Genomic DNA, 17,235 nt, shown 5'->3' on the forward strand with positions numbered 1-17,235 from the left:
TCAGACACATGCTTCAGTGGCTTCCCCAACAAAACAGCAGAAGCTGATTATTATTATGCTCTTTGTTCAGGAAGTGGCATTGCAATAAAGTGACAACTGACTTATGAAAAGCAACCGGCTTTTTGCTGAAATAGATCAAGGGGACCCTTGACAGTAAGGGGCTGGGGTTGCAGTTACAAAGCAGAGACCCTTCCTACCTGTTAACGTGGGGCCTTCATTGCCTAATTATTTGTGTTTCATAAAAGGAATCTTCCCAGAAAGAACGTCATATACCTGGCCATTGTACGCTTTGTTGATCTGGTTCCTTAGATGGTTAAACAAACGTCAAGGAATTCACAGCAGATGAATTCCAGTTCAAAGGAAACTGTCAGGAGGAGAAAAGTTGCTGATAGAGTGCACGCGCCTCCTCGCCTCTCCACAGGGAGGGCTCCAGCCCGGGCTTTGCTATCTACCAGGGCACATGGAAAGCAGCTTAGACTTAGATGGACCCAGAGCATAACTCGTGAGCTGGGGAGCGAGGTTGAGAGGAGCAATTAATCTTGGGACTTGTGTGAAAACTAATAATACCAGGCCCTGACACTTTGCTATTACTCAAGGAGCCCCAAGCACTTTGTAAACATGGAAAAATTTATTCATGCCTCCAAATTTTCCTGTAAGACAGCTCTGTATTCTCTGTCTTTCCTCCTGTTCTGTGACTGGGGAAGCATGCTGCATCACAGAGGGGTGAGCAGCCTCTGATCCCACCACAAATTAGTTACCAGTTACCGGATATGAAAATCTCAAGGCAAGTGTTGTCATCTGCCTTGCTCAATATTTCCCAGTTTAATGAAATAGTCCCAGTTACCTAGGAGACCTGCTATAACTTTGTGGATAGGCTAAAAGCATTTATGAGCTGCAAACATGTTCAGCTGCCAGCCTGATTTCCTACCCTAGCTAAGGCTTACTAGAATCGCGTATGTGGCTAAGCTGGAGTCACATGGTCACAAGGCAGGTGACTTCCTAGTGTTGGGGTGAGAATGAGATGAAAACTATAAGGTATATTTTTCTGGGACCCATATGCTCTCCATTGGGACATGATGCTCTTACCAAAAAAATCTGGGACCCACTCCTGACCAATTAAGTCATACCTGGGGGATGGGATTTGGACAGTCATAGTCTTTAAAATGTTCCCCAGATCCTACTCTGCTGCCTGGGCTAAAAACCAGAGGTGGAGTAGAAAATAGACTCTCTGCTTGTTTATTGCAGGCATGTCAGTCAACTTCTCTGAGCTTCAGTTTCCTCATAAACTGACGAGAGTAATACTTACTCTGCGGGGTTGCTGGGAAGAGCAAGTAAAAGTAAGTAAAATGATAGATTTTACAGCAGGCACCTAGGGTTTAGTCAAAAAATGTTAACTCTCCTTTGGCTCAGCTGTTGGGGAAAGTTTCCATCTATGGTGTAATAAGACAGTTTTCTTTTTCTTTCTTTTTAAAAATTGAGGTACAGCTGGCATGTAATATATTGGTTTCAGGTTTACAACATAATTATTTGATCTTTGTATATATTGTGATCTGATCACCACAATAAGTCTAGAGTTTTCTGTACACTTTAGAAATGTACTTCTGCCTCTTATTGTTAATTAAAAGACTAAGCACGAAGGCACCGAGACCTCTCTAGCTTTGGGTTTAATTGAAATTAGTCAGTAAAGCCGAATGAGTGGCTGGTGTTGCCAGGCAGCCTCAGCTTTAGCCTTTATACAGGGAAGTTTCTTTGTTTCCAGCCAGTTCTTAACTGTCCATTTCACGCGACGGAAGCCAGGAAGAAAGACAATTGTAAAGGGGGATGCTCTGTACTAAATGGGCTGGGCCTTTTGTGCTCACTGAGGACAGTGGTTCAGGGTGGGCCAACGGGCAGTGATGGCCCTCGTCTTCCCTGAAGCTAGGTCTTAACAGAGCTCTAGCAGAGAGGAACTATAATCTGACCCCAGCCTGAGTGTGCCCGTGCTTAATTTCATCCTCTGCCCCTCAGCTATCCTAGAGCTGGTGCCTCTCCCTTCCCGGTCACAGATGACTCGCTCAGACTCCCGATGTCTGAGGAGCCCAGTTGTTTCCGTGTGACAACTAGTCTCCGTCTGGCTGGAAATAAAGCTGGGCTGGTGAAATGTCATTTCCACAAAACCTGCTACCTTCCTTTCAAAGGCTCGTGGCCCTTTGGGTTTCATTTGGGGGCGAGCAGGCTAGCTGCATGCTTGGAAATATCACTGTCCTGCACAGACGAACAGGCTGCAGAGCTCGGGCCCTCCTCAGCCACTTCTGGGGTGAAAGGTTAGTGTGACAGTAGGGTCTGCAATTTTAGGCTCCTGGCTAGCCTTCCTCACCAGGATGGGGCCAGGGAGGGACTGTGCCTCCACCCTTCTCTCCTAACAGAGGGGAACAGCATGCAGAGAAAAGAGAAGCCAGCCTTGGGCTATGTTAGTGAAGTTACTATGTTCTACAAGTGATCCTAACGCGATTCTCTCCTGGGCCTTCTATGGAGGGGCCCACCTCCACCCCCATCTAGATTCAGTTTGGGGCAGGTGACTCAGAGGGCAGAACCATGGCCCCTCCATGCGCTGACTTAGAGCCCCCAGAGCTCTGTGTGAGTCCCAGGATCAGGCCCTGAATTGCAGGACATATAGCCAAGCTCCTCACACTGCACTTTCCATCATTTGTTGTTCTATCAAGTGTAACACTGGAGCATGTCTCGACCCATTCATCCCTCCCCCTACCCTCCCTCTGCCTTCCCTCCCTCTGTCCTTCATGCCATCCAGCATTTTCTGGGCATCTGCTGTGCACCTCACACTACGGTGGGTGCTGAAGGTCCCTGGATGAGGAGGACACAGCACTGCTGTCAAGGCTCTCAGGGCTAAAGAGCTTGACAATGAACAGATATTGTTTGGTTAATAATATACCATCTGGTGAGATAAGAATGATCACAGGATATGTTGAGATTCTAAATTTTACAGCAGGAGCCCTGGGTCAGGAAGGGGGATAAGGCCCACTTCTAAAGATTCTCCTGAGGTTAATCAATGCCCTGGACAATGGACTCACTTCGGGGACCATCTACTTTGAGAGGGACCCAATGGGTAAGTGGGAGGCTGGGGCTTGGCAGCAACTCCCAAGTGGAGAGCGGCTGCTGCCCACCCCTCCTCCCACCCCGAGGGGAGGATTGAGGGGGATGCCGAAGCAGAGGGTGCTCTCCTGTGTCTGTCTGTTACTCCAAGCTGCTCTCCCAGGGAAAAAGCCCAAAGACTCCCCCCCATCCCACTTTATTATTTTGGAAGGAGCAAAGCTGCAAGTGCAGGGATGACGGCAGAGGCTGCCTTCAGGGTTATATTTAGAGATTGACTCCTACATTCGAAAGGAATCCTAAGCAGGCTCTCAGGTGGGTGGAGCAGCGCTTGGCTGGGCAGTCTTCCTCTGGATGCTGGGAACAGCTACCTACACCTTGGTCGAGGAGGATCTTTGGTTCATGAGCAGGAAGAAATGCAAGAAGGTATACTTTATGACTTAAATAATCCCCCAGCCTCCACTCTAGCTGGAGCATATTAAAATTTGTGTGCCCTTTACATTTCTGAGGAAATAGAATATTTTTTTCTCCCCCTCAAATGACAGGTCCCGTCCCTGGTTCTGTCACGAGGCCGTGAGATTTAAAAATAAAAAAAAGACAGACCTAAAATTCATTTCGATTGAAGCCACACCTGGTTTGATGCCTGTTAGCAATGACCTTAACTCACTTTGCCTCATTACTCAGCATGTTGTGTTTGCATTGGGGGTTCTGAAAAAAATGTCAGTTGCTCAAGATATGACTGGTATATGATCACTTTTCATCATAGTTTGGGCTAGTTTTATTCTTCCTGAGGACAGCACTTACGGCATGAGGATGAATATGAGACAAATGACAGGGAAAGATGGGAGCCTACTTTCACACTTTCCCTTACAAGGGAGCAGCAGAATGAGCCAAATACCTTTTGTTCTTCTGTGGATTACCTGGGACCTTGCTCCCCTTGGCCTAGACACTCGCTGCTCATACAGCGCCATTGCGCAGGCCTTCATCAACACCTTCATTGATCAGCACTGCAGGAAAGGTGAATAGTATGTTATTCATGTGTGGTGGTTCCCCTTGTCCTTGGCAGAGTCCCCAGGACAGCAGCAGGGAGGGGATGCCTCCTCAGCCCTGCCACCTCATTTATTCAGTATCTGTGCAGCCGGCTCTCCTTCCTGAAAGTCATCCATGGGAGAGTTTCTGGTTGTCGTACCCTCAAGAAATTTTTCTGTCAACGTAAGAGCCCCTAATATATTCTTCATTCTGTTGAGCTGAAGTTGAACAATAGATATCCAGGACCAAAGATGATGCAGAAGCTGAAGTTTCTGGCACGTGGCTGATTACAAACATCTTGTCTCTCCCCACATCTCTAGTTCCTGCCTCCCATTCCACCAACTGACCAGAATTCACCTGCTCTTCCCTGACAAAGCTAATACTGCCAGCAGCATTTCTTCCACATCGATTTTTTTTATTCATTATTTTAACAAACATTTAATACAATACTTCCTATGTATCAGGGAAACCAAGTTGGAAGACCTGGCTTTGTTTTCAAGAAGACTCCAGTCTAGTGGGAATATGGACTTGCAGAACCGGTCAGTCTTACCGGGGCTGGCGTGGGTAGCAGTATAGCTGCACACCGTGTGGTGGGAAGGTCTGAGAGAGTGAGTCTGGGTTGCCCATGAGAGCCAAGGATGTTTCCCAGGGGAAATTTCCCTGAGGATTGAGGGATGACTAAGAACTTTCTAGGAATATAGGAATGGAGAAGGCATTACAGCAGAAGGAATAGCATGGATGAAGGCTCAGAGTCACAAGAGAGAATGGTAACTAGAGACTAGGTTCCATGGGGGAGATGGCACATGGGGTTTGGCCTCTACGCCTGAGAAGAGCCCCATGGGCTAGTTTAGGAGGATCTCTTTGCTCCTATGGGTGATGTGAGGCTGTTGAGGAATTTCAAACAGGAATGACAGGAGTGGATTTTGACATCCTGATGGAAGAGTTGACATCCTCCTACTGCTCTGTAGTGAGTGCTATATTGTGCCCCCAATCTAGGCACTTGTCCCCCAGCTGTTCGAGTTCCTTTCAGAAAATTGGCTAAAGAAAGCTGCTTTCCCAAGACTCTGAGGGTGTATAAAAGCTTCACTCCAGCTTAAGACAACTCTGAAACCACCCAGGGGCAAATCTCCACATAAAGGCTATTTCACAAGGACCTCAACCTGCATCATCCTTCCCCAGTCCGGAGAGTTGGTGGCCTGCCCCTCTTCTCTTTGGTCCCCCTCACTCCTTTAAGTGTTCATGGCAGAGTAGTGGTTGGGACTTTGACACACCACGCTTTGCAAAGTTTCTGATTCTTATTGCGCATGAACATATTTCTCCAGGCACTATTGAAGAGTGTGTGGAGGAGAGCAGAGGTGATCCTTCACTGACCACCCTTTTCTTCCACTGTTTGAGAAGAACATGATTAGGCTCATCTCACATGTGCTATAGAGATCAAGTGGATCTGTGGTTTTATGGAGTTCTACTGGGAAATTAGGACTTGATTCATTTCCTCGACATTTGTCTCTGCTGTTAACCAATTCAAAGAGAGTTTCTGACTTAATATTTACAAAAGGTCATAGAACTTAGAATTTAAAAAAACCCTTAATAAATGCATATAGCACAAATTTCATAAAGAAATATTGTTTTTGAATTTTTGAAGTAAGTAATAAATGCATGTAGTATAATATTCAGAAGGTGAGATAGGGAGCAAGGTAAGGAGGCCACTTTCTCCTTCCCTAACCTTGCAGCACATCCCCCGTTCCCAGTCCTTATTCTCCACCCCAGATGGCCACTGGAACTAGTTTCTTGACACTCTGTAAAGGTACAAGATTTATCTCTTCCATCCTTTCTGTTGAATTGATCTCCATTGACACGGCCTCACTATGTAAAAGCTGGGAACAAAGTGTGTTGTATAATTGAACTGTTCTATTTCTCAGGCAGAAGCTAATTTATAGATTTTCAGTGTTGGAAGGGTCATTAATAGATGCTTAGCTTGAGAAGCCTTTTCTAATTTCCCTCCGGAAATCTTTACCCACTGTGAGGTGCTATGCCTTCGTATTTACCTCTCAAGACAATGTTAAACATACTTTTTATTTTTCAATTATAAAGTTATATTTCATTTCAAGAACTGTAGATAAGCCATACTTATACTATCACTTTCCTGAGATAAACACCTATACCTTGCTGCACATACCTCTAGAACTTTCTCTTTGTGTGTATATGTACATTTATATTTAAAAAGTGACATCACAGGATAATACAGTTTTAAACGTATTCTTCTCCTATTAAATATTGTGAATACCTTTCCATTTCAATAAATCACTTCAACACTGGTATTACTTATAGCAGCATGTCTGCTTTTATAAATAGATCCAATCATGTGATGGATGCAACCAGAAGTTTATTTCCTACTCTTGTACCGGCACTGAACATGACCAGACCATGAGGGCAGCTTTCCTCCAAGGCTGTCTGAGGCTTTGCACTTCAACACAGGATTTCTAGGGTTTGGGGACCTCACCGTCTCCACCAGCCAGCGGGAGGAAAGAACACGTGGGCAGGATCTTGCAGGCACATCTCTGGAAGGGGTGCACATCGTTTCCACTCACTTTTTTTTTGTTTGTTTTTTTCATTTTTCCGAAGCTGGAAACGGGGAGGCAGTCAGAAAGACTCCTGCATGCGCCCGACCGGGATCCACCCGGCATGCCCACCAGGGGGCGATGCTCTGCCCCTCTGGGGCGTCGCTCTGTTGCATCCAGAGCCATTCTAGCCCTGAGGCAGAGGCCACAGAGCCATCCTCAGTGCCTGGGCCATCTTTGCTCCAGTGGAGCCTTGGCTGCGGGAGGGGAAGAGAGAGACAGAGAGGAAGGAGAGGGGGAGGGGTGGAGAAGCAGATGGGCGCTTCTCCTGTGTGCCCTGGCCGGGAATCGAACCCGGTACTCCTGCACGCCAGGCCAACACTCTACCACTGAGCCAACCGGCCAGGGCTCCACCCACTTTTTATTGACAAGGGCTCAGGCACATGGCCATAGCTAACAGAAGAGGAAGTTGGGAAATATACTCAGCTGTGTCCCTAGAAATCAAGGGAGAGGTTGGGGTGAAAAGCTGGCAGTCTCTGTCACATGTCTACTGAGATATCTTGTTTATGGCTCCTTCTGTGCCTGAAAAGCTGAATCCATGCCTCAGTCATCCCCACAACATTTTTTACATGACTGGCACATCACTGGTGCTGCTCCACAGATACTTGCTGAGTGAGTGCATGGAGCCCACCAGTTCTGTTGTTTAGGATTAATGAGAGCCTAGTACTTCTGCTAAGGGGTAAACGGGAGACAGCGCTCAGATCATGAAGGAATTATGGAGGAGAAAGCTGGCATCTGAGAAGGACAAACCTTAAAGCAAAGACAGAGGACTTATCCTGGATTAAGAATAGAGGTAAAAGCCCTGGCTGGTTGGCTCAGTGGTAGAGTGTTGGCCTGGTGTGCAGGAGTCCCGGGTTCGATTCCCAGCCAGGGCACACAGGAGAAGCACCCATCTGCTTCTCCACCCTTCCCCCTCTCCTTCCTCTCTGTCTCTCTCTTCCCCTCCCGCAGCCAAGGCTCCATTGGAGCAAAGATGGCCCGGGCACTGAGGATGGCTCTGTGGCCTCTGCCTCAGGCGCTAGAATGGCTCTAGATGCAATAGAGTAAGGCCCCAGATGGGCAGAGCATCGCCCCCTGGTGGGCGTGCTGGGTGGATCCCGGTTGGGCGCATGCGGGAGTCTGTCTGACTGCCTCCCCATTTCCAACTTCAGAAAAAGAAAAAAAAAAAAAAAAAAGAAAAAAAAAGAAAAATAATAGAGGTAAAAAAATGCAAACTTTCTGGAAGTGAAGAAGGATCCTGCCCAGAAATAGGCTTGTATTTTCAGGGATCCGTGTGACGTCCCCCTCCCCCCAAAGCTGGATAAAGTAGATCTCTCCATAACCTCTATGGGTCTGAACTATAATGCTTGATGTCTTTGTAGTCTGTATCTTCATGACATGCTTAAGGTTTTTTTGTGGGTTTTTTTTTGGTTGTTCCTAAGAAGACAGGGCATTGTTAGGGCTCATTCTGAGAAGTGTGGAAGGCTCTGCAGCCTGGGAAATGCCATAGGCCCCAGGAGATTGGCAGTGGGACTCTGGGGTGGCACTGAGAGAGCAGCTGGTATCCTGGCATTGCTGGTAGATGCAGGATCAAGACCTTCGTTGATAAAACAAATGTCAGTTTTTCGATGCAGTAGGTGGTCCTGTTAGTGATTCTGGATGGGCAGGTGGGGGCAAGGGGAGGCTATGCCAGTTCTCCAAGTGCCCGGGAGAGGCTGAAAGGTCCATACTGTTTTGTTCCCTTCTGCCAACCCCAGAAGCATAGTGACTGGTGCCAAGGCAGCTGGCAAAGGAGGCTGAAGCCAGGCGCAGAATTCCCTTCTCACTCCAAGCCTAGGTTTTACTGTAAGGTCAGGAGCCAGTGAACTCCGTGCATCTCCCCATTCTGACTTGGCCAGCCTGCTTTCCACCTTTAATTTGGGACATCCATTAGGCAATAGTTGGTTTCTCCCTATGCAATCTTATTCCCCCAATGTGTACTTACTCTTCAAAACTACCTACAGATTTTGGATTCAGTTTTCTTTCTCTGTAAGAAGGTAGCAGGAAAAGCATCCCCTGTAGATTCTCAGAGCCAGTGGTTGTCTTGTGCCTGGCCAGGGAATAGACCAAGGACTTCAGGGCATCCAGAAAGCCTTTTTTTTTCCTGGACTGGACACAAACAACTGGGCATTTCAAGGGGGTTGTAGGAAGAGGGAGAAGTAGCGCTCAGCCCCCTCACCCAATTCAGAAGCAGGTGCTGCGCTGGCCAACATCTCGAGGCAGGCACACATCCCTCAGGGTGTATGAATTTACCTTCTTGCCTCCTGCAAGCAGAGAGGAGGTGATTGGCCCAGGTAATTGCTTTGTTGGATAGAAGTTCTGGTCATTTAATATTTTACAGCTTACATGAAAATCACCATGTTGATTCAAATTAACATGTTGAAGGCTACTTGCTTTTTCAGTGGAATTTTAAAATGGTGCAGCAGTTAATTTGGCTGCAGTAAAAGCTTAGAACGAGTCAAGTAAAGAGTGTATATAGTTTCCTTTCAGTATCCCGAGTGGCACATGTAGTTATTAAGATTTAAAGCACTTCGGCCTTCAGATCATAAAATTCCTAGAGCTGGGGGCAAGGGGATGGAGGTGAAGGGACAAAGGGAAGGAAGGAGAAGGGTAAGAGGATTCTTATAAATGTCCTTAGCTGTTAAGTAACACTATTTTATGGAGCACCATCCATCTGAAAGCCTCAGAGCCCTTTGTGGGATCATACCATCAATCCTCATACCTTCTCCTCTAGGAGATAAGAGGCAGATGACAATGAATATAATAGATATAAAGTGCTAAAGATGAGGATATCAGTTGGTGACTGAAGGTCATCCAGGAAGTTTTTACACCACAAGTGTGGCACCATGTATCCCAACCCCGGTTAGAATGCTCAAATTGCTCACGTGGCCTTGCCCTGGGCTGAATAAAGGATGAGGGCTGCCATCTTGTTTTACAATCCATTGTGGGTAGGAAGAGGGCACTAGAAAAGAACACAAAAATATCACTGAAGGTAGAAATTAGAGCAAGCCTCTTGTGTTGGGCCAACTGATAGCTTTACTTGCTATCACTTACCAATTTAACCATGAAGTTGTTTGCTTGGATGTGGCTACCATTTGAGAGCTACCAAAGGCAACTAAGAGCATAAAAGTATTCTCTATTTAGAAAAATTGTTGGGGAAAAAAATGCAGTATGGTGGTGGTGGTGGGCCAGGGAAGGGAATATTATAACATTCTTCTAATACCTGCTCTGGTGCTTGTTCCCCACCCAATGAATTTCATTAGTTGGTATATTAGGGGGAATTGTAATTTTGTCATGGTTGAATGTATCCCATTTCTTTTCAGTATTTAGGGACTTTTTTTTTTTTTTTTTTTACTATTGTGCCATTGTGATGAGAGAGGTAGAGGGATTCTCTGGGGTTTGGGAATATCTTTGCTTTATCCTAAAAGCACCTGTTTATTCCCTCTATGCAATAGTTTCTAATCCTGCCTAGGATGGAGAGATACAAAATAGGCTTCTAATTTCATGGTTGAAGTGAGAAGAGATAATATCAGCTCACTTCCCTGCATAAAAATGATTTCTAATACAAATCTTCTAGAAGTTTGCCTTTGTGGCTGCAACATGGTCAGGAGGATAAGCGTGTATATGTGTATATATAGTTTTCACTCATATATATTTGCAAACACATCATGAGAAGAAATTCTTTTCTTACCTAATCCAAGAATTAGGCAGGGCACTCTTTGTTATCAACATGAGCAGTCGAGGTGATTGATTTCTTCTAAGCATTTTGTAACCCCCTTGAGCTAGAACCAGGGCAGGTGCCAGGTGCGTCAGCCCTTGATGGGGATCAGTGTTTTAGGCGCCCTGAGCAACCTTACCTCCAGGTGATCATCCCTGCACAGGCTCTGCACATTGATCCCTGGCTGCTCTGTGTTCTGAGAGTAGCCGAGAGAGGAGAGGGTTAAGGAAAAGAAATGGGGTCCACTGTGAACATCTCTCCCCCTTTTCAGCTTTTTAGAAGATAAATGTTTCAGATTTCAATCTGTGGTTCCCAGCAGTTCTTTGGGAACACTGCAGTAGGCCCACAAAAATCGCTACTGCTGAGCCAACCCGAGATAATGCGTCTCAGCAGGGATGACATAATGTGCTAAAAGAAGACGATGATGTAATGCCCATCTCAGAAATCAGAGCCAATTTCCGTTACAAAGCCTTGGAGTATAGCAGGAGGTAATGAGCTAGCATAAATTGTGCAGCATGGAAAACTTCTAGGTCTGATGTTCTGATCTGCATGTTTAAAGGCAAAAAAATAAAAATAAAATTAAATAAATTAAATAGAATTCCTAGATCTGCTGTGCTCAAGGGCATCTGCTCAGCAAGAAACTCTGCCCTCTTCCAGTTTAAACAGAATGGTGCCCCAGGCTTCCCAGATCACCTTGGTCCATGTGTGTGTGTGTGTGTGTGTGTGTGGGGGGGGTTTCTGGGCCCGTAATCTGCAGCAAAGTGGTGATGTAATGTTTAATGCTAAATTTGTTTCTGCCCATAGTGTTCGAGAAGCGGGTGTGGTGTCTGAAGGAAATCTGCCTTCCCTGGAATGTAGGGGTAACTAGGCTGGAAATGCCCAGGAGGAAGTCGAGGCTGAGGAGCATTGGAGAAGGTCAGATTCACCTTGACAACGTTGCTAGGTGCAAGCTGCTCTGGCTTGGAGAAGTGTGTGTGTGTGTGTGGGGGGGCACGCGAAGCTTCCAGATAACCAGTCTCTGCAGCCTCCCCTTAATTAATGATGCATTCCGGCCTCCGAGTGTAGTCTGCCGGCAACCACAGTCCAACTCTTTGTTATGTTTCATATAAATGTTGAAGGCAGCCATAAATTCATCTAAGCAGTGATCTAGAATCTCAAAGAAAAAGGAAAGCACAATCTCTGGTGGGAAAAGCGTTCCACTCCTCACCCCCACTACAAATTTCCTATTTTAGTTTATTCTTTTTTTCATTTTATTCTTAATTGCTCTGGGTGTTTGCTTGAGGAACATGTTTCTATTTTATTTGCCTTCTACAGTTTCTGCTAACTTATTCCTCACGGGGGACTTGATCTTGTAACCTGCCCCGCATACCAGCAACTCCTTCTGGATGGAAGGCAGTGTCACTTTTTGGTGCATGTGGACTGGGCCTGCACCACAGACCTGGGTGGTGACAGTATTGGCAGAGAAGTGCTGGCTTCACAAACTGAATGCTGTGTCTTTAAATAGGGAATGAATATCGGGAACAGATGAAATTTTTTTGTAGAAGAAAATGAGAGAAATAAAACAGAAAACATGACATATAGGCTAAAGAAGGATTGCTTCTGCAACATGCAAACTGAAATAGTCATTGCTTTGTAGACCTTTCTGGGAAGTGCTAGCAAGTCCTTTAGGTGTATTCTTATCTGCTAAAATGACAGTCACCATCACCACCACTGGTGGTCATTTGCAGACTGATCACAGGTCAGATATTAATACTATTAATGATCATTTCCTCTAGCATTTAAATGTATAGCAGGTGCTATCCTAAACTCCTTGCATTAATTGTCTCATTCATTCTTACTAAAAGCCACCCTATGAGGTAGGTACTAATTTTATTACATCCGTTTTACAGAGGAGAAAACTGAGGCTCAGAAGGTGTAAATAACTCAGTAGGTTCACAGCTGACAGCGGCACACTTGTATCCTAGGACTCTGCAGTCCACATGCGTAACCACTCTGACGTACAGATGATGCCAGGCTCAGGTAGACGTGGTTCCTATCCTCTAGAAAAGTATTCCACAGGGCAGATGAATTCCTTACATTAATAGTTGCCGAAGCAAAGGAAGGTTGTTGCCTTTTATCTTTGTATCTGTATCGCTTGGCCCAGTGTTGGGCATGTACCAAGTACTCACTAAATGTTTGCTGAGATGGTCAGGCAAAGAATGAGTGCAGAAGGAGTAAAATCCAAATCAGATCAGTAGCTCTAGTGGGGATGACATGGAGTCAGGTTGCATTTAGCTTATCAGGGAAGACTGCCTGAAGGAGATGGCCATGGCCAGCAATGTGTCTATATTAACATCTAGGTAAGACAAAAGAGCTATTATTATTTGTTTCCAAATCCTTTAGCATCCAACTGGTAATTGATCCTGCACAGTGAACAAGTGGTAGAAAAATGTTATGTGCAGATTGTATTCTTTATCAATAGAAGACCCTCCATAGGCAAATTCTTATCTATTTAATAATGTCAGTTTTTAAAAGGAAGCTCTGATATAACAATGAATTTGAACATAGAAAAGACATGGTAAAGCAGAAGTAATGATCTGGACAGTTGATAAGAGATCATCTTCTTTATATTCAACAACCCTATATAGCCCTATCACTATATAATAATTGCTGTGTTTATATACCAAAAAAGAAATCATGAGACTCCTGTATTCTTCTTCATTCTAAGATATATAATGGCCATTGTTTGTTAGTTTATTCTGGTCCTTCTAAACCATAAAAAGACATAAAAGGAACAATTAAAAAATGTCACCAATATTCTTAACCTACAACAAACAAAATTATTCAGTCAATCAACAAAGAATGGGCAACTGTGAGACCATCTCTGTGGTAAGGTTCAAAATCTCATGCTATCAAGCATCCACTTGATGTAGAATTTTGTCTTTATCACAAATAGCCTAGGAAATGTTGTTTTGGCCTTTGTACCAAATTATTTCTGCCCTTTCGCCCTTTCTGTGTCCTAAGGCCTAGTGAATCTGCTTCCTTTTCCTTGTCTCTGCAAGTGCTCTGTCCTTCTCATTTAGGTCATCATGAAAAGCTGGATCCTTTCGCTATCTTACATCTTCCACTCCAATTCATTGTGGCCCCATTAATCTGTCCAAAGGCCAGCGCTCTGAAAAATTTGCAGTGGCTTCCCATTACCTAGAGAATTTAGACCAAGCTTTCTAGCTCCTCCTTTTAGGAACTCTGCAACTTGGCTTCTGACACTTTTCTAGCTATGTATCTCCCTTCATTTATTTACCTACACTTTATCCAAACTGGTCCCCTTGCTATTTTCCATTCAGATCTTTTATTCTGGTACCTTTGTGTAACCCCCTCCCTGAATCCACTCCTCAGAGCCCTCTTACTGTTTAAAGACTTAATCTTTTCTATTCTTCAGGTCCCAGCTCAAGAAGCCACCTTCTGATGAAGATTTCTTGGTTCCTGACACCTAGAAATGACATACTCCTTCTCTGAACTCCTGAAATATTCCGGGAAGCCTCTCCAAGGACACCTATCTGATTGCTCCCTGTGTTATACTTGTTAGTGCAAAATGTCACAGTCTTAGAATTTTGCAACCAAGAGGAATATTTTTCTTTTCTATCTTATTAAACTGTAAATTTCTAGAGGCAAGACTATGTCTCCTTCATATTCATGTTCTTTGAGTGTGCAGCTGAGTTCTTTGCACATGGCAGATGTTCAGTAGATGACTGTCAAATGAATAAAATTAGCATTAAAAACCCACAGTTGCGATATTAACCACTGAGGCTCAAAGCTGAAAAATAGGGCCCGCTTAGGTATGGTTGTCTCTAGACTTTTTTTTTTTTAATTTATTCATTTTAGAGAGGAGGGGAGAGAGAGAGTGAGAGAGAAGGGGAGGAGCAGGAAGCACCAACTCCCATATGTGCCTTGACCAGGCAAGCCAGGGTTTTGAACCGGCAACCTCAGTGTTTCCAGGTTGATGCTTTATCCACTGCGCCACCACAGGTCAGGCCTAGACTTTTTTTTGTCTCTTTGATATGGGTGACCAAGGATCTTCACTGATACTTGCTGATATTTGATTTATCTGAGGAGGCCAAAGAGAATATAAATACAGTTCAGAAGAAAAGGGGAATGGCAAGAAGCTACTCACCAACTGACTCTTTCTCTCATCTAATTTTTTTTTTTTTGTCCCTTACTTGTCTCTTTTCTATCCCTTTGTCTCCACACTTCTGACCCATGATGAGGACCATGAGTGATTGATAAAGTTTAGAAAGATAATATTAGATTTCTTGCTCCATGGAAATTTTCTGGTTCTGCTAAATTATTATGTCTATTGAGGAATGTGTTTTGCTTTCCTATTCCATGAAAGGAAAGGATGGTAATGGATTAGCCTTGAGTTTCCTTACAGAACCTGAATTTGTTGAAATCTAGTAAGAGACAGTACTAGACATTTCCCCTCTCACTTGTGTCATTGAGTCCTTGAGTAGAACATTGACATTTTCTTTGCTTTAGATAGCTCTATGGAGCAGATATAGAGCAGAAGCACACACTGCATCAGATAAAATCCATTCATAGTAAACCTTGAGAGGGTAGAAAGGATTTGAGCTGATTGGTACAAAAATCTCATAGAGATAAAGAAATTCCCTTAAATGAATAATAGGGTGATAAAATTCCCCTGTAAAATCTATCAAAGTAAAAAAAAAAAAAGGTGGATATTACTATATTGAAACTTATATGAACCATAGGGGTAGTTAAATGTAACAGTGCCTTTTCTGGAAGCTGGTGTAGGAATATGCATCTCTGAATCTAAGAAAAGAGATTTTTCTTGTCCATGCCCAAGCACCTGTTCAAAGACCAGTCAGTCAGCCTCTATCCCTGAATAATTTTGATATAAATCTCTGATATCCTTAACAAATTTTCTCTGTCTGAAGATCACAACCTCAGCCAATTCAGGTTACTTTGAACTAGCTACTTCTTGCCCAAATTTCAATAACTATGAGCCAAGCCAAAGGATAAGACAGTTCAAATGGGTCAGTAGAAAAGATGATAATGAGATGAGGATCATCAAGATGTTGTTGCCTCCGCTGAGGGTTCCCAAGGGCTCTAGCTCATACTGGTGAATAGGGAGGGGAGAGGCGGCCTCCCACGATATAAGTGGATCATGAATAGTTCCCCATGACTACCTATTGACATCCTCCTTCCAGGAATGAACTCATCAACCAACTTCAAAAGGAGCTCAGTCCACACCTGCCGTTGACCACAGTCTTGTCACCAAGACCTTATGGTTAACTGAATCAAAAGCTTCCGACAGGTCTAAAATTAGCCTGGCTAAACATATCATTAAGGAGTTAGGAAGGAGTGTGAATGACCTTTCTTCAGCCCACTCTCCAGACCCAGTCAGCTGTGGGGGGCTCACTGGACTGCTAAATCGGGCATTTAGTTTCTTGAAATAAATGACCCGTTAGATTAATTTTTTTTTATTGCCTGAAGCTGCATATTTTTAGAAAGTTTGGGAATGTTCTGTTCATCTATTTTGAATCATTTGAGTATAAAAATGTGGCATTTTCACACTTTGGGATATTCAATTCCCCTATTCCTTTTTTTAAAGCCTTTAATATTTTTTTAAACCTCTCAAATTGGTTTATTTAAAGGCCAAATTTGATTTCTTCACAGTTTCTGAGGTAGGAATGTAACTTTACCAGCTCTGAGGGAAAGGAAAACCGTGGTCGTTCATCGTACAGACGTTATAAATATGTGTGAATGCTATTTTAAGCATTATATTTCTGGTAGGGAGTTAAGTGGGGTAGAGTGGCAAAGGCAGGGTCTGTGTTTCTACTCCTTAATCCAAACCTTAATGGTAAATTAAAAGATCTATTCTCTTTATCTTTGCTACTCAAGGACACCTTTATCCTCCATTCCTTTCCAAGTCTCAAGTGGAAAAGACTCAGGGGAAGAAAATGAGGATGAACTTAGTGCCATTTTTGAACTTTTGCTTGACATGAGCCAGACTGTTTCAATTTCTTTACTTTCCAACCCAATTATGTTGAAATTCATTTCTCTTCTCACTAAGCCAGTGTGTCCCTATGTATATTTTTAAGAACACCGGGTCTGTAGGATGTTAATAGATGTCACTTGGAAAAAGAGTTTTGAGTTAAACAGATTTCTTTATTGCTGGGCTTCTTTTCCAAATTCCCTAGTGTGTGATGTGAATTGCCAAGAAAGGAATATAGAAGTAGCAGTAGTATTTGTCATGCTGTGTGCCCCCGATGTTCTCTCTCTCTCTCTCTCTCTCTCTCCCTCTCCCCAAGTAGCTAGAAGACCAAAGACTGGTTTTCAGGAGCTTAGTCCGGGAATAATAGAGGATAATAGTTGAAACTTCAAAATTGCATCTCTTTTTCATCTAGAGTGGCTACTGGTAGGTCCCAGCTCTCCCACCACAGGGTGGTGGCCCTAGATAGTAACTGTCATCTTGAGCCTTCCTTCCTTTATGTGTAAAATGAAGATGCTGGGCCAGATGATCCTTTGGACCATTATAGTACCACCAACCCCCAAGTTTCTGCAAGGGGCACAGTCACAGGGCTTGGTCCCTGTCCCTCAACCATAGCCGGCTGGACTAGGGGTAGAATGGTGTTATCTATTCAGGTCTGAGTAATTTACTTTTGGCTTATTATTCTTAAGATGTGGCCAAAGGGTCATTAATAGTCAAAGAATATATTTAAGGAAATTTGGGCTAACAAAAAACCCTTTAACAAAGGGTAGGCAATT

At 44.0% G+C, this 17,235-nt stretch overlaps 1 long non-coding RNA gene across 2 annotated transcripts; it reads left to right on the top strand.

Moving 5' to 3' along the window:
• Positions 1 to 1,201: 1,201 nt before the first annotated feature.
• On the top strand, positions 1,202 to 14,108 carry LOC136320388 (uncharacterized). Of its 2 annotated transcripts, none has more exons than XR_010728326.1 (3): positions 1,202 to 1,337; positions 11,275 to 11,385; positions 13,889 to 14,108. It is a non-coding gene; the product is annotated as an uncharacterized lncRNA (long non-coding RNA). The 2 variants fall into 2 exon arrangements; XR_010728327.1 differs by lacking the exon at positions 1,202 to 1,337 and adding an exon at positions 3,448 to 3,513.
• Positions 14,109 to 17,235: the final 3,127 nt, after the last annotated feature.

Source organism: Saccopteryx bilineata, chromosome 1 (genome assembly GCF_036850765.1).
Source record: "Saccopteryx bilineata isolate mSacBil1 chromosome 1, mSacBil1_pri_phased_curated, whole genome shotgun sequence".
Lineage (NCBI taxonomy): Eukaryota > Metazoa > Chordata > Mammalia > Chiroptera > Emballonuridae > Saccopteryx > Saccopteryx bilineata.